Source organism: Cryptomeria japonica, chromosome 11 (genome assembly GCF_030272615.1).
Source record: "Cryptomeria japonica chromosome 11, Sugi_1.0, whole genome shotgun sequence".
NCBI classification, from domain to species: Eukaryota; Viridiplantae; Streptophyta; class Pinopsida; order Cupressales; family Cupressaceae; genus Cryptomeria; species Cryptomeria japonica.
The window spans coordinates 8,534,005-8,557,554 of NC_081415.1; positions in this window are offsets into that span (position 1 = coordinate 8,534,005).

Genomic DNA, 23,550 nt, shown 5'->3' on the forward strand with positions numbered 1-23,550 from the left:
TCCTATGACCCCTTAAGACACCACATGATGTCATTATGGGTCGTATGGTGTTCTAAGGGGTCATATGGTGTTATATGACCCTCTAAGACACCATATTATGTTGTTATGGGTTGTATGGTCCTCTAAGGGGTCATATGGTGTCCTATGACCCCTTAGGACACCATATAGCGTCATTATGCATCGTATGGTTTCCTAAGGGGTCATATGGTTTTCTATGACCCCTTAGGACACCATATGACTCCTTAGGACACCATATGGTGTTATTAGGGGTCATATGGTGTGCTAAGGGGTCAAATGGTGTCCTATGACCCCTTAAGACACCACATGGTGTTGTTATGGGTCGTATGGTGTTCTAAGGTGTCATATGGTGTTCTATGACCCTCTAAGACACCATATTATGTTATTATGGGTTGTATGGTCCTCTAAGGGGTCATATGGTGTCCTATGATCCCTTAGGAGACCATATAGTGTCATTATGCATCGTATGGTGTCCTAAGGCATCATATGGTGTTCTATGACCCCTTAGGACACCATATGACTCCTTAGGACACCATATGATGTCATTAGGGGTCATATGGTGTGCTAAGGGGTCAAATGGTGTCCTATGACCCCTTAGAACACCATATGACCCCTTAGGTATCGTTAGGTGTCATTTTGTGTTGTTAGGGGTCATATGGTGTCCTATGACCCCTTAGGACACAATATGACCCCTTAAGACACCATATAGTGTCGTTAGGGGTCATATGGTGTCCTATGACCCCTTACGACACAATATGACCCCTTAGGTGTTGTTAGGGGTCATATTGTGTCCTAACGGGTCATATGGTGTCCTACAACCCCTTAGGACACCATATGGTGTTGTTAGGGGTTGTATGGTGTGCTAAGGGGTCATATTGTGTCCTAAAGGTTCCTAGGACATCATATAGCCCCTTAGGACACCATATGACCCCTTTGGTATCGTTAGGGGTCATGTTGTGTCCTAAGGGGTCATATGGTGTCTCCTGACACCATATGACCCCTTAGGACACCATATCATGTTGTTATGAGTCTTCTTGTGTTATAAGGGGTCATATTGTGTTATATGACCCCTTAGGATATGATATGACCCCTTAGGTGTTGTTAGGGGTCATATTGTGTCCTAACGGGTTATATGGTGCCCGACAACCCCTTAAGACACCATATGGTGTCATTAGGGGTTGTATGGTATGCTAAGGGGTCATATTATGTACTAAAGGTTCCTAGGACATCATATAACCCCTTAGGACACCATATGACCCCTTAGGTATCGTTAGGGGTCATATTGTTTCCTAAGGGGTCATATGGTGTCTTATGACACCATATGACCCCTTAGGACACCATATCATGTCGTTATGGGTCTTCTTGTGTTCTAAGGGGTCATATGGTGTTATATGACCCCTTAGGACACCATATGGTGTCGTAAAGGGTGGTATGATGTCGTATGGTGTCCTAAGGGGTCATATGGTGTCTTATGACCTATTGGGACACTATATGACTTCATTAGGGGTCATATTATGTCCTAAGGGGTAATATTGTGTCTTATGACCCCTTCAGACACTAGATGGCATTGTTATGGGTCGTATGGTGTTCTAAGGGGTCATATGGTGTTCTATGACCCTCTAGGACACCATATTATGTTGGTATGGGTCATATGGTCTCCTAAGGGGTCATATGGTGTCCTATGACCCCTTAGGACACCATATAGTATCAATATGCATCGTATGGTGTCCTAAGGGGTCATATGGTGTTCTATGACCCCTTAGGACACCATATGGTGTCATTAGGGGTTGTATGGTGTGCTAAGGGATCATATGGTGTCCTATGACCCCTTAGAATACCATATGACCCCTTAGGTATTGTTAGGTGTCATTTTGGGTTGTTATCGGTCATATGGTCTCCTATGAACCCTTAGGACACAATATGATCCCTTAAGACACCATATAGTGTCGTTAGGGGTCATATGGTGTCCTATGAGCCCTTAGGTTGGTAGGGATCATATTGTGTCGTAATGGGTCATATGGTGTCCTACGACCCCTTAGGACACCATATGGTGTCATTAGGGGTTGTATGGTGTGCTAAGGGGTCATATTAAGTCCTAAAGGTTCCTAGGACATCATATAACCCCTTAGGACACCATATGACACCTTAGGTATCGTTAGGGGTCATATTGTGTCCTAAGGGGTCATATGGTGTCTCCTGACACCATATGACCCCTAAGGACACCATATCGTGTCGTTATGGGTCTTCTTGTGTTATAAGGGGTCATATGGTGTTATATGACCTCTTAGGACACCATATAGTGTCGTAAGGGATCGTATGGTGTTATAAGGGGTCATATGGTGTCCTATGACCCCTTATGACACTATATGACCCCTTAGGTGTTGTCATGGGTCATATTGTGTCCTAATTGGTCATATGACATTCTTTGACCCCTTAAGACACCATATGACCCCTTGGGACACTATATGGTGCTATGGGTTGTATGGTGTCCTAAGGGGTCATATGGTGTCCTATGACCCCTTAGGACATAATATGACCCTTTAGGATGCCACATTATGTCATTAGGGGTTGTATGGTGTCCTAAGGGGTCATTTGGTGTCTTATGATCCCTTAGGACACCATATGGTGTCATTAGGGGTCTTATTATGTCTTAAGGGGTCATATGGTGTTTTATGACCCCTTATGACACCATATGACCCCTTAGGAGACCATATGGTGTCGTTAGGGGTCATATTGTGTCCTAAGGGATCATATGATGTTCTATGACCCCTTAAGACACGATATAACCCCTTAGGAGACCATATATACTAATTTTCAAATAAGGAGAGATATAAAGGTGAAGAGAGATGAAGAACTAAAGAGAGGGAAAAGAACTAAAGGACAAGGACATAAATAGAGATATAGATATTAAGGAGTATGAAGTGAGAGGGAGAAAAACTAAAGGACAAGGATGGATAGAAAGAGGTAGACATATCTGGATATTGAAAAGGAGAGAGGAAGATAGAGATAAAAGATGAAGATAAAGGGAGAGGGAGGTGAATAGATATAAAGATAAATATATGAAGAGATGGAGAAAAATGGACAGAGAGGGGTAAAGAGAGAGATAAAAAAAGGAAGAGATAGAGAGATATAAAGGAAGAGAAATATCGATAGATAGAGATATATAGATAGTGCAAGAGAGTGAGAAAGAGATATAGAGATTATAGATAGGGATAGATAGAGAGGGAGAGAGAAAAAGAGGAAGATATAGAGATATATAAAGGCACTAGAGAAAGATGTGGGGAGAGAGGAAGATATAGAGATATATAAAGGCACTAGAGAAGGATGTGGGGAGAGAGCAAAAGATATATAAAGATCGAGTAAATAAAGAGATAACAGTAGAGAAAGGGAAAGATACTTCAAGAGGGTGATAAAGGAAGAGACAGAGAAGTAGATTAATCATGTATAGAGGAATATATATAAAGATAGAGGAACATATAAAAGAGATATTGATAGGGAAAGAGATGGAGATGTGAAGATGGAGATAGAGATAGATATGGATAGAACATGATAGAGAGAGTAAGATAAATGGAGGGAGAGATGGAGTGAATAAGTGAGATTTAGAGATAATGAAATATAAATATACATGAAGATAGATCTATAGGGATATAGAGAGAGAGGGGACGAGATAGGGAGAGAAAGGAGGTGATAGAGACAAGTAGTATATAAGTATAGGTAGGATAAGGTAAAGGAGGGAGATAAATAGAGAGAAGAGAGATTATTAGAGAGAAATATAGAAATAAGGAGTGACAATGATGGAGTGGGAGAGGAAGAGATATGAATAGAAAGATGGAGATACATGCAGAGATGCATGTAACTTGGGAATTTATTTATCTACATGGAATGAGAAAACAAGTGACATAAGTAGAGAACAAATAGATATATAGAATATATTATATAAGTATAGATAGACAAGTAATAGATAAAGGAGGTGATAGGAAAAAAAATGAGACTTTGTATGCAAAATTTGTGAGTATTTAAAGTTTTAAAATTGAAGGACTAACTTTAAATGATTATAATTAATTTTTGGTCTATAAAATCATAAAACTACCTCATCCATTTGATAGGTCTATGAATTACCTTTCCAACGCCTATAAAAAATCAAAATTTTGATAAGAAATGCAAAAGTTATGGCCATTTTACTAAACTATATTTTTTATGTTGATAAAATCGGATATCCGATTTGAAAAGTATGATATCACACTACTGACATCACAATGGTGACATCACAATAGTGACATCACAAATTGGATATCCGATAATATCGGATATTATCGGATATCCGATTTGGTTTGGTATTACCAAACCAAATTCAAATTTCGCCCAACCCAAACACAAAGTCAAAGTGGATTTTGGCGTGTTTGGAAAGGTTGAAAGTGCATTTTTTTCTCTATTGCCACTTTTTGGCCCCCCTTGATCTTGCACATACCCTTTAAATAGGTTGAGGATGTTATTCGGTAAAGCACTGTTATAACCAAGTCTAGCATGCAACCATTGCCAACATTTTGAAGAAATTTGACAATTTAAAAGAAAATGATTGCCTCTTTTTGGCTTTGTTTAAAAGTTCATTTATTATTTTATTTGCTGAAGTTATTTCACTAGAATTATTCTATTCACTACAGGTAAATTAAAATAACCCCCTCCATGGTTACATATATGAGAAATTGTATATGCATTAGCCTAAGAATACTTGTATTGCGGATTGAAGAGAAGGTTGTATGGGGTCAAGCAAGCCTCGAGGTGTATCTCAAATTTGACACCATGATTAAGCAACATTTTATTTGTTATGAATCTAATCTATGTGTTTATTACAAGGTGTTAGGGAATGGTGAATTTATTTTATTTATTCTCTATATTATTGATATGCTAGTAACTTGCACTAGTATGGGAGTTGTTTGTGATTTAAAACAATAGTTAGCTCAAAAGTTTGCAATGAAGGACTTAGGATTAGTGAAGAGGATACTTCGTTTGACCATAATCTGGGATAGATGGAAGAGGGAAATCAAATTATCACAAGAGAAGTACATTAACAGGGTCTTAGATAGGTTTATTGTGAAGGATGCTAAGTTCAATCATTATTCTGATTACTATATACAAATTGCTCTAAGTCATTGTGGTTTCTTAGGTGAAGTTGTGGCTAGTGAAAAATCTAAATACTGCTTCAACGCTACTATAATTCTCAAACCCAGCTGAGCTTCATTTCTTATGAGCCAATGTATGAAAAGTATGTGAAAAGGAAAGTAGTATCATAGGAAAGAGAAAATGAGCAAGGATAACCTCGTCGAGGCTATAGATGCATGCTAGTAGCAAGACTATATCATGGATGCTTATGAAGTTTAGACAAACTACATAGCTAATTATGGTGGATTATAAGGATTACAATATTCTTATGAGTTGGAATGAATAGATTTTCACACCTGGGTAATAAAAGACTAAGTGCCTTGATCCGGTTCAAGATTCTTCTTCATTTTTAAGTGTGTTTCCTAGTCTCTTGATAGGTTGGGTTGAATTTTTTGGAGGTTCTAAGTGTGGATTGGGTATTTGCCTTTGAAATGTCCAGGAACATTTATTTGAGGGGTTGCTAGATGTTGTGACCATTTCATACATCACCCCATTGCAAATGGGGATCCCCACTTTTTTCGCTTTCTAGTTTAATTTGTCTTACTTTAGTCATCTAGTAGTGTCTTTAGCTATTAACCTTTTGCTTGAGGAGGTGTAGTGCCTTAGGTTGTCAGGAAGCAATCAAGTCATCTCTCTCTCTCTCTCTCTAAGTCGAATTGAGGCCACTTCAGCTCTCAAGGCCTTGGTAATCAATGATTTTAGATGATCATTTCATTTGATCGTCATCATCACACACCTTCAAGATTAGAGATAAAAATGTTGAGTCTAAGTGTAAATAATTGTTAGACAAAGTGGAATGCTTGAGAAGAGGGTAGTCTAGTCATAAAACAATAATGAATAGACCTTGTTAATGAAGGAAAAACCCTTGAGATGGATGAAGCATGAGAGTGAAGTAGAAAAATGGAAGAAATGAGGTCATTTCTAGTGACCCTTCAAATCCTTGACCAGTTTCATTGTCACTTCCAATGACACCCTAAATCTCTGACCTGTCTCTTCAAGCACTTCCAATTTATGGTCAAATCTCCAATGCGCTTGGTGTAATTTCCTATGGTTGGTCCAAAGTCCGATCAGGTTGAACATACATATATTTGGTGAGATTAGCATTTCTTGGAACAAAATGTTTATAGCTTTAAAGTTAATGATGTTTGAGATGAGTGAGGTTGCAAGGGGTAAGTGGAAGCATTTTGAAATGCTAAGCATGCAAGTTGCACTCATAATTTGGTGTCACTTCCACTTGATCCTAAGATCTCTGATCTGCCTTATGTACTTCTAGTTAGAGGAAAAAAGCCTAAACTTATTGCATGAATTCCAATTCAAGGCTAAATCTAGACCCACTTCCACTTGTAGGAAAAATTCACAAATTTTCAGGGAAGACTTCTAGTGAGGGGTGAAAACCACAACCACTATTAGTAGATCCCTAAATCCCTGTCCACTGTCAGTAAGCGCCTAAATCCTTGACCAATATTTGTGCACTTCTAGTGGGACTTGAAAAGTCTGACTTAACGTGTAGACGAGAGGGCAATTTCAAGATGATCAAATTAGTAATCAAAGGATGATGATCAAAGGATGTAGATGACAAAAGTTGGAAGTCCTTACTTCCACTTGAAGATGAAATCCACAACCTCCTATGACCACTATCAGTGATCCCTAAAAAGTCCAATCACTTTTCTATGTCAGTTCCAATGCCACATCAAATCCCTGACCTGCTTATCGTCATTATCAGTGACACTTCAAAAACCTGACCTACTCTAAGTGACTTCCAATTGACCTTCAAATCTACAATCTATTTTAGAGAACTTCTAGTTGCTCCTAGAATTTGTGATCAGGCTTAGAAGAATGGAATTAGCAAGTCAAACCTATAAGAAACCAAATCAAACCTGCAAACACTTCGAATCAAATCTTGAAAATTAAAGATAAGACCTGAAAACATAGAGAATTAGATTAGATTTAGTGATTTTCATTTTTTATGATGCATTCTTATGTCTTTTCTTTCTCTTAGGTTATGGGGACTTCATTGGATACCTCAAAAAATCGAGTGTAGTATATCAGAGCAACATGTCAAGAGAACGAACGTGCTCATTTCAAAATGATTAAGGCAATTCAAACCATGAACAAACAGATTCAGACATGATTGAAGAAAGTGTTAAAGGAGCATACTGAATTTCAACATCAAGACCCACAAATGCAAGGGAATCAAGGAATTAGGGTCAAGAGAATTCAAAGGATGTAGATGAAGGATTCAATATCGTACAAGGTAAGCATTAAGGCGTACAAAGACAAGCATTGATGGAGGACTCTACAGTGCAGTGAAGAATAGTACAATCACATAAAAGATCAAATTACACAAAGTGGCAAAATCAAGAACTAAGACATGAAAGGATGCTGAAGTAATCTTGAATTTTCTTTGGAAATCCAAGAATCATTGTCAATACACAAAGTATTCAAGTTAGAGATACAAGAAAGGGATCATGACCAAGCTCGCTGTGAAGAAAGGAAGGATCAAGCATAAGCATCACAAGGTCTACAACAAATGTGACACTAAGGCGAAATTGTCAAACAAGAAGATGAAAAGTGAGATGATCAAGAAGAATTATAGTCACCTACAACTTGTGATGAGTTACAAGGAGCAAGTAGCTGATGTGGCACCCAATCATCACCAATTGACCTTCACACATTATTCCAAGTTGAGGCGTCTTGTCACGACCTGTTTTAGACACATGAGTTTTAGATTATTTTTACTTACTAGACATTGATATTTGACATTAATATGCTAATAAATGCACGTAATGATACTGATTAAGTTATTAATGTGATTAATGATGTTAGATGATATTATGTTGTTAATAATATTAATGATGACTAGTTATTTTTATAATGACGATTAATGCTATTTATGATGTTAAATATCATTTTTAATGACGATGCTATTATTGCTGATGATTTGATTTTAATGTGATGATGTATATAATGCATTTTATTGAGAGTTGATGACTTTTTGTTGAGCATGAGGTGGTTGCAAGTTAACAGTCGAAGGTGGACATATGACCGAGGAGGATTTTTCTAGCTTGCCGACAGTGACCTCGGGAATGGAACCTGTGCAAAAACACCAATTAGATAACAAATAGTAAATTAAAATTTGGGAATTTAAAATAAGTTGATTTAAGAATTAAGTAATTACAATATAATTTGATAATAAAACATATATGTAATAAATAAATTAATCTTAGAAATTAATTGAATAATTAAAATATCATTATTCAAAACTTAAAATAAATAGATAAAGAGATTAATTAAAATAAAATAATTAATTATTTGAGAGAGAATATTTGAAGTATAATATATTATTTATAAAATTTTAAATTAAAACTAAGTTAGAGAGATTTATGGTAGTAAATAAATTATAGTTAGAGAGATTTATTGTAGTAAATAAATAAATAATCTATTTTAAGGTAAAGTTATAAACATATATACAATCAATTTCAAGATTTGTAAATTACAAATTTATAAAATTTCTAAAATTCGACATGCAAGAGAGATAAAATATATATTTGATATTTAAGATTTAAAATATAAATTGCATGCATGGATATATATATAAAAGTCAATTTTCAAGGTTTTAAATTCTAATATTACATGCATTAGAAGGTTAAATAAAATAATCAATTTACAAGTAAGAATATTTGTAAATTATAATTTTGTAAAATTTGACATGCATAGATGTTGATAATCTATTTAAGAGTTAAATAGTAAATTTTTTAAGATATTTAAATTATAAGTATTTCCATGTGTAATGGATAAATAGTAAATTATAAGAAAATTAACAATAACTAGATATATGACAACATGCAAAGAAATAAAATGGAATAAATTTTACTATTGCCAAAAATTTTACTACTGATGCTCCTATTGCTCCTTTTGTGGCCTCATCTCCTGAGGTCCCCACTTCTGCTTGTCTTGTTTTGCAACCATGATCCCCTGCTGCTGGATCTGCATTTGCTGTTGTTGTTTCATCACAGCCTGCTGCTGCTCTACAACAACCCCCTGCTGTTCTGTTGCAACACTGTTTGTAACCCTGCGGGGTCCCTTCTAGTTGATCTCTCTTTTGATGGACCTAATGACAACATCTCTTGGACTGCGGTTGCTCGCAGGTGGAAGGGGAAGTCTTCTCCCCTGCCCCAAACCCCCCCTCGTTGTGGGGTTTGGGTGATTCCCCCCCCCCTTGAGTGGGGTCTTTTTTGTTCTCCAGTTAGATAGGATTCCTTGCCTATCTAACTGTGTTTGTTTCTAACTACCATTGGGCTGTTGTTCTTTTTGCCAACATCATCTCTCTTGATGTTGCTTGATGTCTGTTGATAGTTTTTGACTATTTTAAGGGTCAACCCCCTAGTTAACGCTGCTTTACTAATAAAAACAATAACTAGATATATGACAACATGTAAATAAATAATAATGGAATAAATATAAGTATATTTATTAAAAATATAACCATTAATTGTCTTGAAACTAAATTGAGCATAAGTCATGCAATTAGTCTTCTAGATTTAAATTAATACACTCGTAAATCATGCAAATAGTTAAGATCTATATTTAGCACTTATTATAAAATTATTATTAATTTATGCATGATATCCAAACTTAGCCTCAAAATTTATAAATAAGAAAGGATTCTTGTATTTTCCATCATCATCATAAAAAGAGAATTTTTGATTGGAAGTCTAATTATCTTTTTTTTTGTGATTTTGGAGCTATCATCTCTCTCTTATTCTCATCACACCCAGGTTTTCTTTTCATCGACATGATTTCATTTGAAATTCTTATTACTGTTTATACTAATTTTGTCCTTTCCTATCTATGTTGCCATATCGTAAGTTGATTTTGATCTCTGACATTAATTTACAGTTTTAACCTAACTGTGTGTTTGAAGAACAAGACAATAATCTTTCCTCCTCTCCAAACCCCTTCTATAGCACATAACCAAATACATTTTATTTAATCACTTCCTCCTCAAATTCTTGTAATTCTGTTATAGATTAATAGGGGAGACATTTATGTTTTATCTGTTTATGATTTTAGTTTTTATACTAGAAATTTATGCTTGATTTGCCGTATGTATTTTTCTAATTTTTACCAGTATGGTTTAGCTATATTCCTAAATATTGTTTTTGAAATGAGCCTTTGATATAGTGGCAAGAGAGTTTTTTTTTTGGGATCATTGGGTTAGGAGTTCAAACCCTACCATGTGCACTTGACTTTTGACTTTTTATTTTACCTCGAGTGAGGAATTTAGAATTATTCTTGTAATTGTGGAAATGGTTTAAATGGGTTAAATTAATTATTTATATTTAAATACTTATACAATAAAATAGAAAAAATTGTAAAGATGAGAATAAAATAACAGTGGATAGAGGTTATTTTATTTGGAATTTTTAATATTAGTAAAATTTTAATTTGAAGATTGATTAAATAAATTGATTTTTACTTGGAAAAGGAATTAAGAAAATTTGAAATATATAATAAATATTATTTCTAATATTAATCCGGGGAGGGTTAATTTTTTTGTCCATGAGGGATGATTATGGAATATTGTGCTTGTTATGGGCTAACCAGGGAGGGTGATTTTCTTCAACTCCTCAATAGAGTAATGATGGCCATCAATATTATTTATTTAGTCTCTGCCATAACACATGTAGTTAAGCTCAATGGGATGGGTTGTTAGTTCTACATGAATGCATATGGTTCCATCCCTGCCAGTTGGTACCAGCTTGCTAGGGAACTCCGTCGTGAGAGACAAGATCTTATGGGCATCCGGGAAGCGTAAGCTTCATTTGGTTGGGCGGACAAAACGTCTAGGTCATATGTCCATCATCCAGTTTGAGAGAGGAGGTTATCCAGGTCAAACAAAGACGACACATCCAGAGACAGAGAATCAAAGATTCTAGATAATTTTTTTGTAATAATTATATGATGTACATTGTATCTTATTGTAAAAGACCAGAATGGTCACATGTAAAAGTTATGTAAAAGACCTATAAGGTCCATGATGTTAAAGCGATAGGAAGTCGCCATGCAATGTAACTAACAAAAGAAAGAAGAGAAAAACTACTAACATACTAACCCACTAACATGTATGATTTACTTTTCGTAGATTAGTTTTCTTTCCACATGCATGCATGTTCGTATATAATTTTTTAGTTAGTTGATTTAATTATGCATTTGCATGTTAATTTAATTCATAATAATCTCATGCACACAATTTACTTCTACCAGTGCGCGCACTTAACTCGATCTTGTAAATAATTATGGTTTATGCATGCTATTAAATCTTCATGCACACTTTACTTTTGTTACTTTTACTGCATGCATATTTAGTTTCGCATGTTAAACTTGAATTGCATGAATGTTAAATTTCTCTTATTATTTGCATGTCACTTATCATAAACTTCTCATGTGCATTAATGGCTATTTTAAGTTAACTACACTTGTGAGTTACTATGGTGGTTTAACTAGGATTAGGACAAGTGGGTCCTTACATTTTGGTATCAGAGCCCAGGATCATACATTGGGTACTCTGGTTTTTTATGGACCCATTATGTTATCCTTGTAGATTCTGTTAAGGATGTAGCCTCATTCAGATTGAAACGCACGCACACACACACACACACACACACACACACACACACACACACACACACACACACACACATCTATCTATATATTTAATGAAAGTAACATTAACATATTATCATTGTATCCGATGACTTTCAAATAACATTAACATATTATCATTGCATCCGATGACTTTCAAATCGTATTCGATATTACTACTACCGAACTGTTATTAAGAACGATAGTATCAAGCACCGTAAGTAAATTAGGTGCATAACTAATAATGATTAACAATGTATAGTGAAGCGCTATGGCTACGTAGGGTCATGATGCCACGTATGGGTCATGCCTCTACGTAGACATAACCCTTCATCGATATACATATGATATCGATGCTTGTAGAAAACGATAATCAATAACATTGCCAATTACATTTACAACAAGCAGTAGATAATAAATCAGTTATTGTTTGACAAAATCCATTAATTGTGGTTGCATGCTAGATTTGGGAGTAGTGTTTACATGTTTATATTATAAATATAATTTTTTTGCAATATTTCTATACATATAAACTATTTCTTTGAAAATTAAATAAAATGCAATACATGTGTTAAAAAAAGTAAAAAAGAAAAAAAGTAAAAAAGAAAAACGAAAAACGAAAAACATAATACATGCCATAATTATTAAACATAAAAGTATTATTAAAATAAATAAATAAATAAACTTGTATTCTATTAAATAAAATTTAATAAAATTTATTTTAAATAAAATTATATACTTAAAAGCTTGTTTAAAAAAAAAATAAAAAAATAAAATTATTGAATAGTATTTAGAAACTAAAAAGAAAATTTATATTATCTTAAATTCTTAAGGAAAAATAAAGTTTGAAAACATGATTCTTAAAATAGAATCTTTAATATAAAAAATATATAAAGTTCTTATCTTTTTCACATAGAGATTAAGTGAGTGTTAAAAATAATAAAATAAAGAGAACATGTGTAAATTGATTCATTTAATAAATAAAACACTCAACTAAAATAAATATTAAATAAAGCATAGTTATAAAAATAAAGATAAAGGAAATCATTATTTTATGTATTAACAAAAAGTCAAATGAAAAAACAAAGCTAAGTAATGTTTTAGAAAAGAGCTCACGGGAAATATAAAAGATTATTTAGGAACTAAGTAAAATAAACTTAAACTTAAGTTTGACCGTATTATGAGTAGATTGTACTTTATGTTTTGTATAAGAATTTGCGTGCGAATAAGTAACCCCGGGGTAAATGTTTCGAGAAGCAATAGTTGTTTCGGGGATTATAGTTGCTCAGTCCATGGTTTAAAAGTGACGAAGGACGGATGAAATCCGTTACCCAAAAATGTTGAGTGAGCAAATGAATGACTTAGGTGCGAAACGAGAATAGGATAGTTATAATAGGTGGTTAGGTGGGGCTGTAGTTATTCTGGTTTCAAAACGGATCTTTCGTACAACGTGTTAGCGACAGGTTAGTCAATTGCAGTCGTTAATTGTAAAATCGACGGGGTAAAACACACGACTAACATGCGTGTTAGTCAATCCGTACTTTCATTTTGGAGCTAGAATATACGCATCCGTTAGGTGGCATTCCAATCCGAGATCGTTTGTTTCTATTTTTTTTATCTGAAGGTTTTTCTTGAAGGGTGGGCAGATGTGCCTTGGATGGGTAGGAATTAGATAATTGAAAAAATTCAATAATGGCGACATCTAGCTTAGAATATTATATATAAGGAATAAACACCTTCTCTAGAAAGAAACTATATAGTCATATTAAATTCTTTATAGCAAATCTTCCCCACTTAACCTTACTTATATTCTTTAGTGAAATACCCTAGTAAATTAGTGATTAAGGGGCATGGGTCGTTGCTTAAAATTGAAATTGAATTGCTAAAACCTTAGCATTGATTTCTTAAACATAGATACCTCAGGTTCTCAATCTTGGTCTCATTTAGAAGCATGAAGCTGCTAATCTCCTTATGAAAAGAGATATATATATATATATATATATATATATATATATATATATATATATATATATATATATATATATATATATATATATATATATATATATATGTGCATGTCATCCTAGAAAGAGGAGAGGGAATTATTTTTGAAGACAATTGAAATCATATAAGAGAAACGAAATCACTAAGGATAAAGAAATGCTAGATATTTATTATAATTCTTGACTAGTTGGTATAGAAATGATTTTGTGTTGAGTAGTAGATATGTGATCAAATGTACTTGTGAGATTTAAACTAATCATGTATATTTTGCATAAAATTGTAAAAGTTAGTAAAGGTAGACATATCAAGACTAAGGATGCATGATTAAGTGATTCTAATATAAAATATCGTTAAAATGTACTAAGGCTATATAAAAGATGTGAATACCTTTAAATCCTAGAATGATTAATAGATGTATGAACAATACGATTTAATTGTTGGTCATGTTCTCTAATACATCTTGGATGCAAGGTGTCGTGTAGCTTTTACTCCATCATTGTGACTAGTATTAGCCACCTAGTCTATGTGAAGTTGGTTATTGTGGTTGAAGCTTCTTTTCTATTATTACCATTTGATAATTTTTAAATCTTGTGAGGACTAGCTGTGAAATTCTTTTTGGAACTAGTCACCAATGTTTACTCCTTTATTCTTCTTGTGATTTTTTATCACACTTTTCGTATTTTATAATTTAATGAAGAAATTTTTACTTTTCATTTGAGATTTCTTTTACTTTCTCGTGGTGACTAGATTTGTGTTTATTTTACTAGTCCTCTGATATGATTTTGATTTCATGTTCAAAATGTTTTCAGATAGGTTGTTTAAGGGAGTAAATAGTGGAGAACATGCCAAACTTGAATGTGTAATGAACCTTGGTTAGTATAAGGGATGATAAACCTCGAGTGGACTTGTATATGAATATTTTCTACGAAATATTATAACTATAAAGCATAAGGGTTGGACTAAAGGGGGAAATAAATCCAAGATGGATCTTGTGCATTAGTAGACTGAATTAATAAATATTTCTCTAATTGCTAGGTACGTGAGGTACATCATTGAAATATTGCAAATTGGAAGTAGTAAATGTGTAAAAGATACATAAGGTATCTTTATAAGATTAATTAGATAACAACTTACATTGTTAAATTGTTTTGCTCCTTGTAATAATTATTGTCTTATGGAATGACTATTTCTCCTATTCAAAAATCAGTGTTATCATAAGGTATTTTGGCCTAGTGCATTCGTTATGTTGCACTCGTAAGAGTGTGTACGTTATAGTGATATGTTGAAGGAAAACATTCTCTTTGAGTAAAAGTAATTAAGACTCATGCATCATAACCTACTTTCTTGAACTTGTTATGTGAACCATTATAACTAATATTATGCTTTTTGCATTTAAGAAGATCATATGTAGATATGGTAGAGTTTTCCCTCATATTACTTCTTGGGTAATGAAATGGTAGGATACTTGCAAAATAAGCGAGTACATAGTTGCACTTAATTTATCATATTTTGAGTTGATTTTATTTAAATCATAGAATTTTAAAATGAGAGGATTGAAATTAAGCCTTATAAGAAGTCTTGATATAGCCTGGCTTGTGAGATGTTGTGAATATTGAAAGCGTGTGGTGACATAAAATTAAAAGTAGAGATATGACCGCCTACATGAATGCCATAGAACAAAGTAGGTGAACATCCTTGTTTTGTGTAATGATATTTTTGAGATATATCAGAAATTTAATAAAGATATGCCATGTGATAGGATAGGTAACATAGAGATTAAATGGTGATGAGATGGGCAGGATGCCTAGGTCACCTAGGATAGCGAAAAGGATGAAATCATTAAACAAATTACTTCATGTACGTAAAGTTTGATTGTAACTTGTTTTATTTTCCTTATTAATAATTATCTCTTAAGCAATGTTTTTGGTAAGTAGGAAATTATAGCCATAACTTAACATTTTGTGATTTATTGCATAACCTCCTATAGATAGCAAATATGAATAAGTATAAATTGATTAATGAATTCAAATTGGATGAAGGATGATGCAGGTTTAAGAGTGATATATGATACTCGTTCTCTGTTAATAACATTCATTTTACATATCTATCTTAAACCATCAGTGTAGAGACGATTATTGGCTGGGTCAGTGCAAGAAGCTGAGTCTACTTTTTGGCCAAAAAGTGGAAGTGTTTTCCTTGATTTTTAGATTTTATCTCATTTGAGCTTAAATTTTGAAACACTTGGAGCTTGAATCTTGGAAAAAGCCAGTAAAATAAAAGATATCCCTCTCAGTGTACTTTCCAAATATGTAATTTATTTTAATACCCACATAATAAAAAATAACTTTTTGTATGGAGTTCTAAAAACTGTTTTTAAAAAATGCTTATTTCAGGACCATACCATGCATGTGTACGACCCACACTTTTTGACACAATTAAAATTATTTTCTCAAACCGTTTTGGGAAATAGTTTGTAACACATTGAAGATTGATGAACATTATTTTCTGTATTTTTTTTTAAATATTTTTTTTAATTAATTTTTTAATGATCGTAATTATCTTTTTAAAAATTTGACGTGTACGACCTACGTAATTTGACGTAAAATTAACATTTTTTTTAAATAGAAAATAATTTTGTATAGATTGATGACGTATAATTGTTTTTTCAAAATTCATTAAAAGAAAAAAGTTATTAAATTAACAAAATTAGTTAATATTTCAAGTTTCTGGACCCGATTTAGTATAAATTAAATGAAAAATAGTTAAAATAATCAATTTTTAAATAAATTTACATATTTAGAATCTATACAGTATAATCTAAAATGGGTTTTTATTTCGTATAAAAATTCTCTAATTACAGACACGTAAATTATTTAAGAAGTTCATATTTGTGCTTTCATTCAGGGAGATTTGAAGTTGCAGGTCCATGTATCAGGTGTGGCCATCCCAGGCCTATCCTAGGCCTAATCTCGAGGCAAGTAGCGGGTTGTGGAATCAACTTCCATAGAATGGGGGTCCGCTCCTTTTTTTAACCGTTGGATTTAGGAATGGGCCCCCATTTTAAAAACAGGGGCCCATTCCTAAATAACCATTACTGTAAAATAAAAGATAGATTGCATCAATTTACCACACTATCATTGAAATCCGTACTGACAAACATTTTTTACAACATTTGGCAGTACTTTTTAATATTGTTTACACAAATTTATGAAGAAATCAGTAAAAAGATATTATTTTTTGAAGAGGAGTTTGTAAAGATGGGGTCTAAGCAATGTCAAAAGAAACAAATGAAGACAATGACATCGAACGGAATTCAAGCACAAAGAGAGAAGGAGGCAAAACACCAAAGACATCGAAGATCACAACAACGACAATTGAATAACACTTCTGAAGCATCTATTTTAGTGGGCATTGTAGATGAGACCATTGAAGAGATCATGATGGACGCAAGAAATGTAGAACCAAACACGGGTATGACTATTGATGCAAATGTTCACGTGGATGCGAATCCTGGTATGTTTTTAAATCCCCAAGACTATGATGCTAATCAAATTGTTGATTTAAATGAATTTGGATATAAATTTCATACACCAATACGAAAAGAAATAAAAATTGAAAATATTACACCACCCTCTCTGAAAGAAAATGAATTTAATTTGTTTACTATTGATAGCAATGTGCTAGATAATATTAATGGGTTAATTTCTTGGAGACAAATCACAACACATGCAAACAAATTATATAAACAATTTTTTTATAATAAAAAGTTAGGATTCCAATGTCAATTAATGCTACAATTAATAAAAATGTTAAAAATACATAAAGTCATGAAAAAATAGGTATTTATGCAAAACCAAAAAGAAAAGATGAATCATATAAGAAAATTGTATCTATTGTTGCTAGTACCATTGATTCTATTGGAAAAACAAGTCAATCTAAAGATAAGAATGCGGCACGTAGAGTTATAACAACTGCTATAGTTGACAAAACAATTGTTAGTAAAAGAATGTTAATTGATATAAGTGGCTATTTAAAATTACAGAGCGACCAAAAGAAGAAACACAATTGAAATTGATCCACTAAACCATTGTTGGAGTTTTAGTGGTAGACTTCAAAAGTCGGACATGAAATTAAATGATGAAACTAAACAATTAATTATAAAATTTTGGCATGATAACACTAGAGTTTCATCAAATGCTAGAGATGTTTTAAAGTTAAGGGTGGGATCCAAAATTCGTGATCCTCATCCAAAACATCTTCTTGACATGACTCAAACTGAATTCTTTAAAAAATTTAGTGATGACTTTGTGATAATGAATTTACAAATTAGTCAAAGATCATTTGAAAAATGCAAACCCTGGTATGTTAAAATCAATAAACAAAGAATATCTTGTTGTTGTAAAACTCATGTTCAGTTTCATTACTATTATGACATTTTTTGATATATACGTTGTATGTTGCATGGTAATGATCTTGTGCAAGATTGTGGTGTTTATGTTCCACCTGAAACTATAAAAGATTTTATTGCAAGTTTATTTTGTAAACCACCTAATGAGCAATTATTTCTTTCCAGTACATGCATTTATGGCCTTTTCAATTTATGTGGGAACTATTCTTTGATAGGTAAATGTTTGCATGAACATGTTTCATTTGAGTTTGGACAAAAAATGGTTGATGTTAGGAGATTTAAAAATATAGAATACCCTCTAAAGGATGGAAAGATGGGGAAATGTTTAGAATTGATTACATAACAAAATAGTGTGAATGCATTTATTAGTGAGTTTAAAAGTCATATTATTCCAAAATAGGTGAAACATTCCCAACATGCCCGATGGCTTGATGGATAGTATCACATATGCAAGAACACATTTCTAGTTGGAACAATAGTATCCGTTGTAGATTTTGCAGAAAATTATACTCTAAAACCACAAGAGGAAAGTCAATCACAATACTACAACTCAGTGCAAGTGGCCATATTTGTGCACATTATATGTAGACATGACCATGACAATACATAAGTTAACAAATTTTTTTTGAGGGAGTATCATTTCTATGTTAGTAATAATCGATTACACTCGTTAGACACTAGTATATTTGGGCCTAATTTCTAATGGCTAATTGTCGGAAGTCTGACGACTCCATGTCGGACTTCTGACCAATTTTACCATTGAAAAATCATCGTTGGTCTTCCCAACGATGCCATTTGCGTCGGAATTCTGACGACATTATGAACTCTTCCAATGGTGTTATGAACTCTTCCGATGACGGCTATATTTTCTACCCCGACCAAAAATTTTGACGGATTACGGTTGAAATTCCGACAGATGCTATGTTTTCTCCTTGACGACTGTCTGACAAGGAAGTGACGTTGGATAGACAACATCCTTGTCAGATGTTTCTTTAGTTGTCATCAAAATTCTGACGATATGAGATGCTATGGGTCCGATGACTTTTCTGTCGGTGCATGAAAGCATTGAACGAGTTCTACTTTTAAAAATTGCATAAAACATTTTTTATTTATTTCATTTAGTGTTATTTGAAAAAAAGATTATCAATGATGTTTCCTTGAAAATGCTTATTTTATTTAATTATCATCTTAGCGTGAATTATAATTTATATATATGCGGAAGCATAAGATACAAGCTGAAGACTTGTGTGCAAGTAAATTTCGTAAAAGAAAGCAAGCAAGCATTATCTTGAATGACATGGAAACAAGCTCATCGACTGCCTAGAAGAGAGAAATTGGAGAAAAGAAGAGGAAAGTGTTAAAGGGTGATAAATAAATAGAGAGTATGCAATACAAACAAACAATGTCTGGAGTGTGTGATGTGATGTCTCTAATTTATGTCCGGAGGGACTAACTAGTTTTGGAGTTCCTGGGAAACCTATAGGGCCAGGCTTGGAGGAAATCAATGTGTTCATGCAAGGACCACCTTTTTTCTATTATGAGAATGATGCTTTTGCACCAAAGGATATTTGGAAGGAAATATCCAAAAATTTATATAGTGTGGAACCAGAGTTGGTTGATTCGAAGTACTTTTCAGCTTCCAGAAGACCAAGAGGTTATGTACACAATCTCCCAATAGAAGGGCAATTTCAAGCATTACCTCTCCCTCCCATGACTATTCAGGAAGCCCTTTGTATTGCCCCGCTAGGAACCCTAAAGGAAAACAACACAACTAGGCAACTAAAGGGTGAAATAATTAAAAAAAAAAAGATTAAGTGCATTAATTATAATGATTGCACGTCTAATAACATAGCGAAAGACTAACACATGATTTCCTAAGGGTTACCAACAAAGATTAATTGTAGATTATATTAACACCATGGTTAATCCAATTGTCCATTTAATTAGATAAAGTAAATGCTTAAGTTTAAAACTACACATACATCTAAATTCCATAATGAGAGAATCAAGTATTCCAATGCATTCAATTTTCCATAAATCATTTATACATAAGATCAAAGTAACTAAATTAACATACATTCCACTGACATAATATTACAATATCCATAATTACATGGCTTCCAATAATACCATGGATTACAAAGTTACAATATCAAGGTTACACAAAAGTTTGATGCAATGACCACAAGGTCTCAACTGAACAATGACCACGAACATGAGCTGGTACATAAACTACAAACCAAGAAACACCAGCGAAGCCTTTCCTCGCCTAAAGATACAATCCAGAACATCCGATGGGAAGTGACACTACTACCCGACCATGTGATCCCGAAATGGAACCACCCCACCGTGCTAGGAGAAAGTAGAAAACCCTCAAGCAAGCAAATTAAGACAAGTATGAAATAACTAGAAGACTCCGCAAACATCCATGCGACTCAACTCACAAAACACTAGTGACTCTAAGGAGAGAGTGTCATCGCATAGCTTGATGGTTACCATGGTAGGCCTCCTAGGTCCCAGCTCTTTGCCTTGGTAACCTCTCCCGGCTTCCGGCTCCAACTAAGTCTCATGCGGACCCTACCAATCCTTTCGTGAAGATAAGGTGGTAAGTTTGCCATTCCAGGCCTTCTCGTAACATTATGAGCCATATACTAGCACTCACCTATGCATGAGGTATGTTATCTTAATTAATATTTATTCCACTCCCCCCCAATATATTATTAGGTTATCACTTTTTAATTGACTTTCGACGGGTTATCCTGTCATCCACTTCGGGCACGACCCCTGCTCGAAAGCCACTCTCTCTCATAGGACACTAACATAAAAGGTCTCTCTACGATAACTCTATGGTGAAATAGACATCCATAACTAATCCTGACAAATCACAGGTAAAGGATACACAATCACTAACCCAAGATTGACCATTTGGACAAAACACACAATGGCTCACATCAATAAGGTTATACAACAACACCTGACCAAGGAGATATAATAACATAGGACACAATGACAACTCAACCAGAATTGCAACAAAATTAAGCTTGACTGCAAACACCATTTACACAAGATCCTAATACAGGCAATCTTTTCTTACAATAGCCAAAAGCATAAATAACTTGCAAATAAAGAATTTCCAGATAATAAGAATTTACAACTATTATAAAAATCTAAAAATTACAAGCTTTTCTGAAAACACTCACACTCTAAAAATAATTATATGAATACCTATATATACTTCGTATATATATATATATATATATATATATATATATATATATATATATATATATATATATATATATATATATATATATATATATATATATATATATATATATATATATATATATATATATATATATATATATATATATATATATATATATATGTCAACTTAGAATTAATTTCCACAGTATTAAAATAATACTAAATAACATAATATCCAAAATAAAATAACTTATCTATGATTATATATACACTTATATCATATATTTAATAAATTAATTTAAAAACAAATTTAATACCCTGCACGAAAAATCCAAAACACTGTATTTCGGGCTACACGAAATATCTAGGGAAAGCAAATTTTAAATTACCCTTGCTACCGTGGGTAACAAGTACTACCGTCGGTAAGCAGGTACTACCGTAGGTAGTATTGCTACCTTGCGGTAGCAGGTACTACCGTCGGTAACACTCCTACCCTGCGATAGCAGGTACTACCACTACCACCGGTAGGACGTCGGTAGCTGTACTATCATCGGTAGTAACTACCAAAGTTGTTGTTGTTTTTTTTAAAGTTCAAAAACCTAATTTATATTAAATGTTATTTTTAATAAAATTTATTTTCTACTAAATTTTATATCCCATACAATTTATTTCAAGGAAATTTAATTACTACATATTTTCTCCAAAAAAATAATATGGTAAAAATTATTTTTCCCAAAACTTAATTAATCCAATAAATTTAATTACTAATTAAATTTATTTCTTAAGTAAATAACAATTTCACAAAGATTACATTTAAAAGACGACCATAGCCAATAGCGGAACAAAAACAAACAAGAGGGAATGTTTTCTCTGGTAAATCCCATTCCTCCCAAATCTTGCAATTTCCATTCATAATAAAAATCTTGGCAATATTTGCTATAATAATTTTCCCAATTTTCTCAAAATTTAATCCACAAATACCCAGAAATAACTTCTTTCCATTAAACTAGAAATTAACTTCAGGTATGGACTTTAGCTAAGAACAAAATTAATCAGACAGGATATGACAAACATCTTAACACACACATCATTCAGAAGATAGAAGGAATAGAAATATTTTCTTTAAAACAAACAATCAACAAAAGGCACCCAACCTGGTATAGCTTTCCTGGAAGAAATTTGTAGAAGAGAACCAATCCTTCAATCAACTTCCAAATAAATTTCTTCACCTAAATCCCTGACCCGTTTCCTGTGTATCCTAAAATAATGACCTATTCCCCTTTTTGAACTAAAATTCTAGGTTGAATATCTTTTTCTCCAAAAACCTAAATTTTGTAATGAAAGCAATTTTCTTTTCTTTTCTAATTTCCTAACAAAGGATAAGTTAACATGCAATAATTAAAAATCATTTTTCTTTCTTTTCTTTTCTCATGCAGATAATTAATTTTCTAAATAAAGAAATTAAAGCAATGCTATAATTTTAATGAATTCTTTCATTCATTTAATTATTTATTTACTCTTTTATTTATTTAAAATTGTAGGAAATAATAAAAACAATTAATCTAATTTATTTTTCCACTAAAATTTAAATAAAATATATTTCTAATATCATGCAGTTTGCAACTTTATTTAATAACTTCTTTTAATTAATTAAATTTATAATCTCAATGCATACATAATTCAACTATGAGATAACTCCATAAAATTAATTAATTAATCAAATCCACTAAAACACACAAATTAAACAAATCTCAAGCAAATACTCGTAAAAAGATCAAACAACAAAATACGAAGGCCGAACAAACTGACAGGACGACCAACTGACGACACTCACACGAGTGTAACTGAGTAAAATAGGGTCAACTACTATCTCCTCCACTTCCATCGGAAAATATAAGGCACACTCAGACCTGTGAAGCCAGGTGGAGACGATACCCCGTACCTACCCGGTAGTTGTACCTGCAATATCCTGCATCACCGAATCACACATGCATATATACAATATAGAAAACATGACATACACACCGATGAAGGAGAATTGCGACGTTCCCTGTCTCACCGAAATGAGTGAAGGAAAATCGTCCCCTTGCATCCAATACACTCGCAGA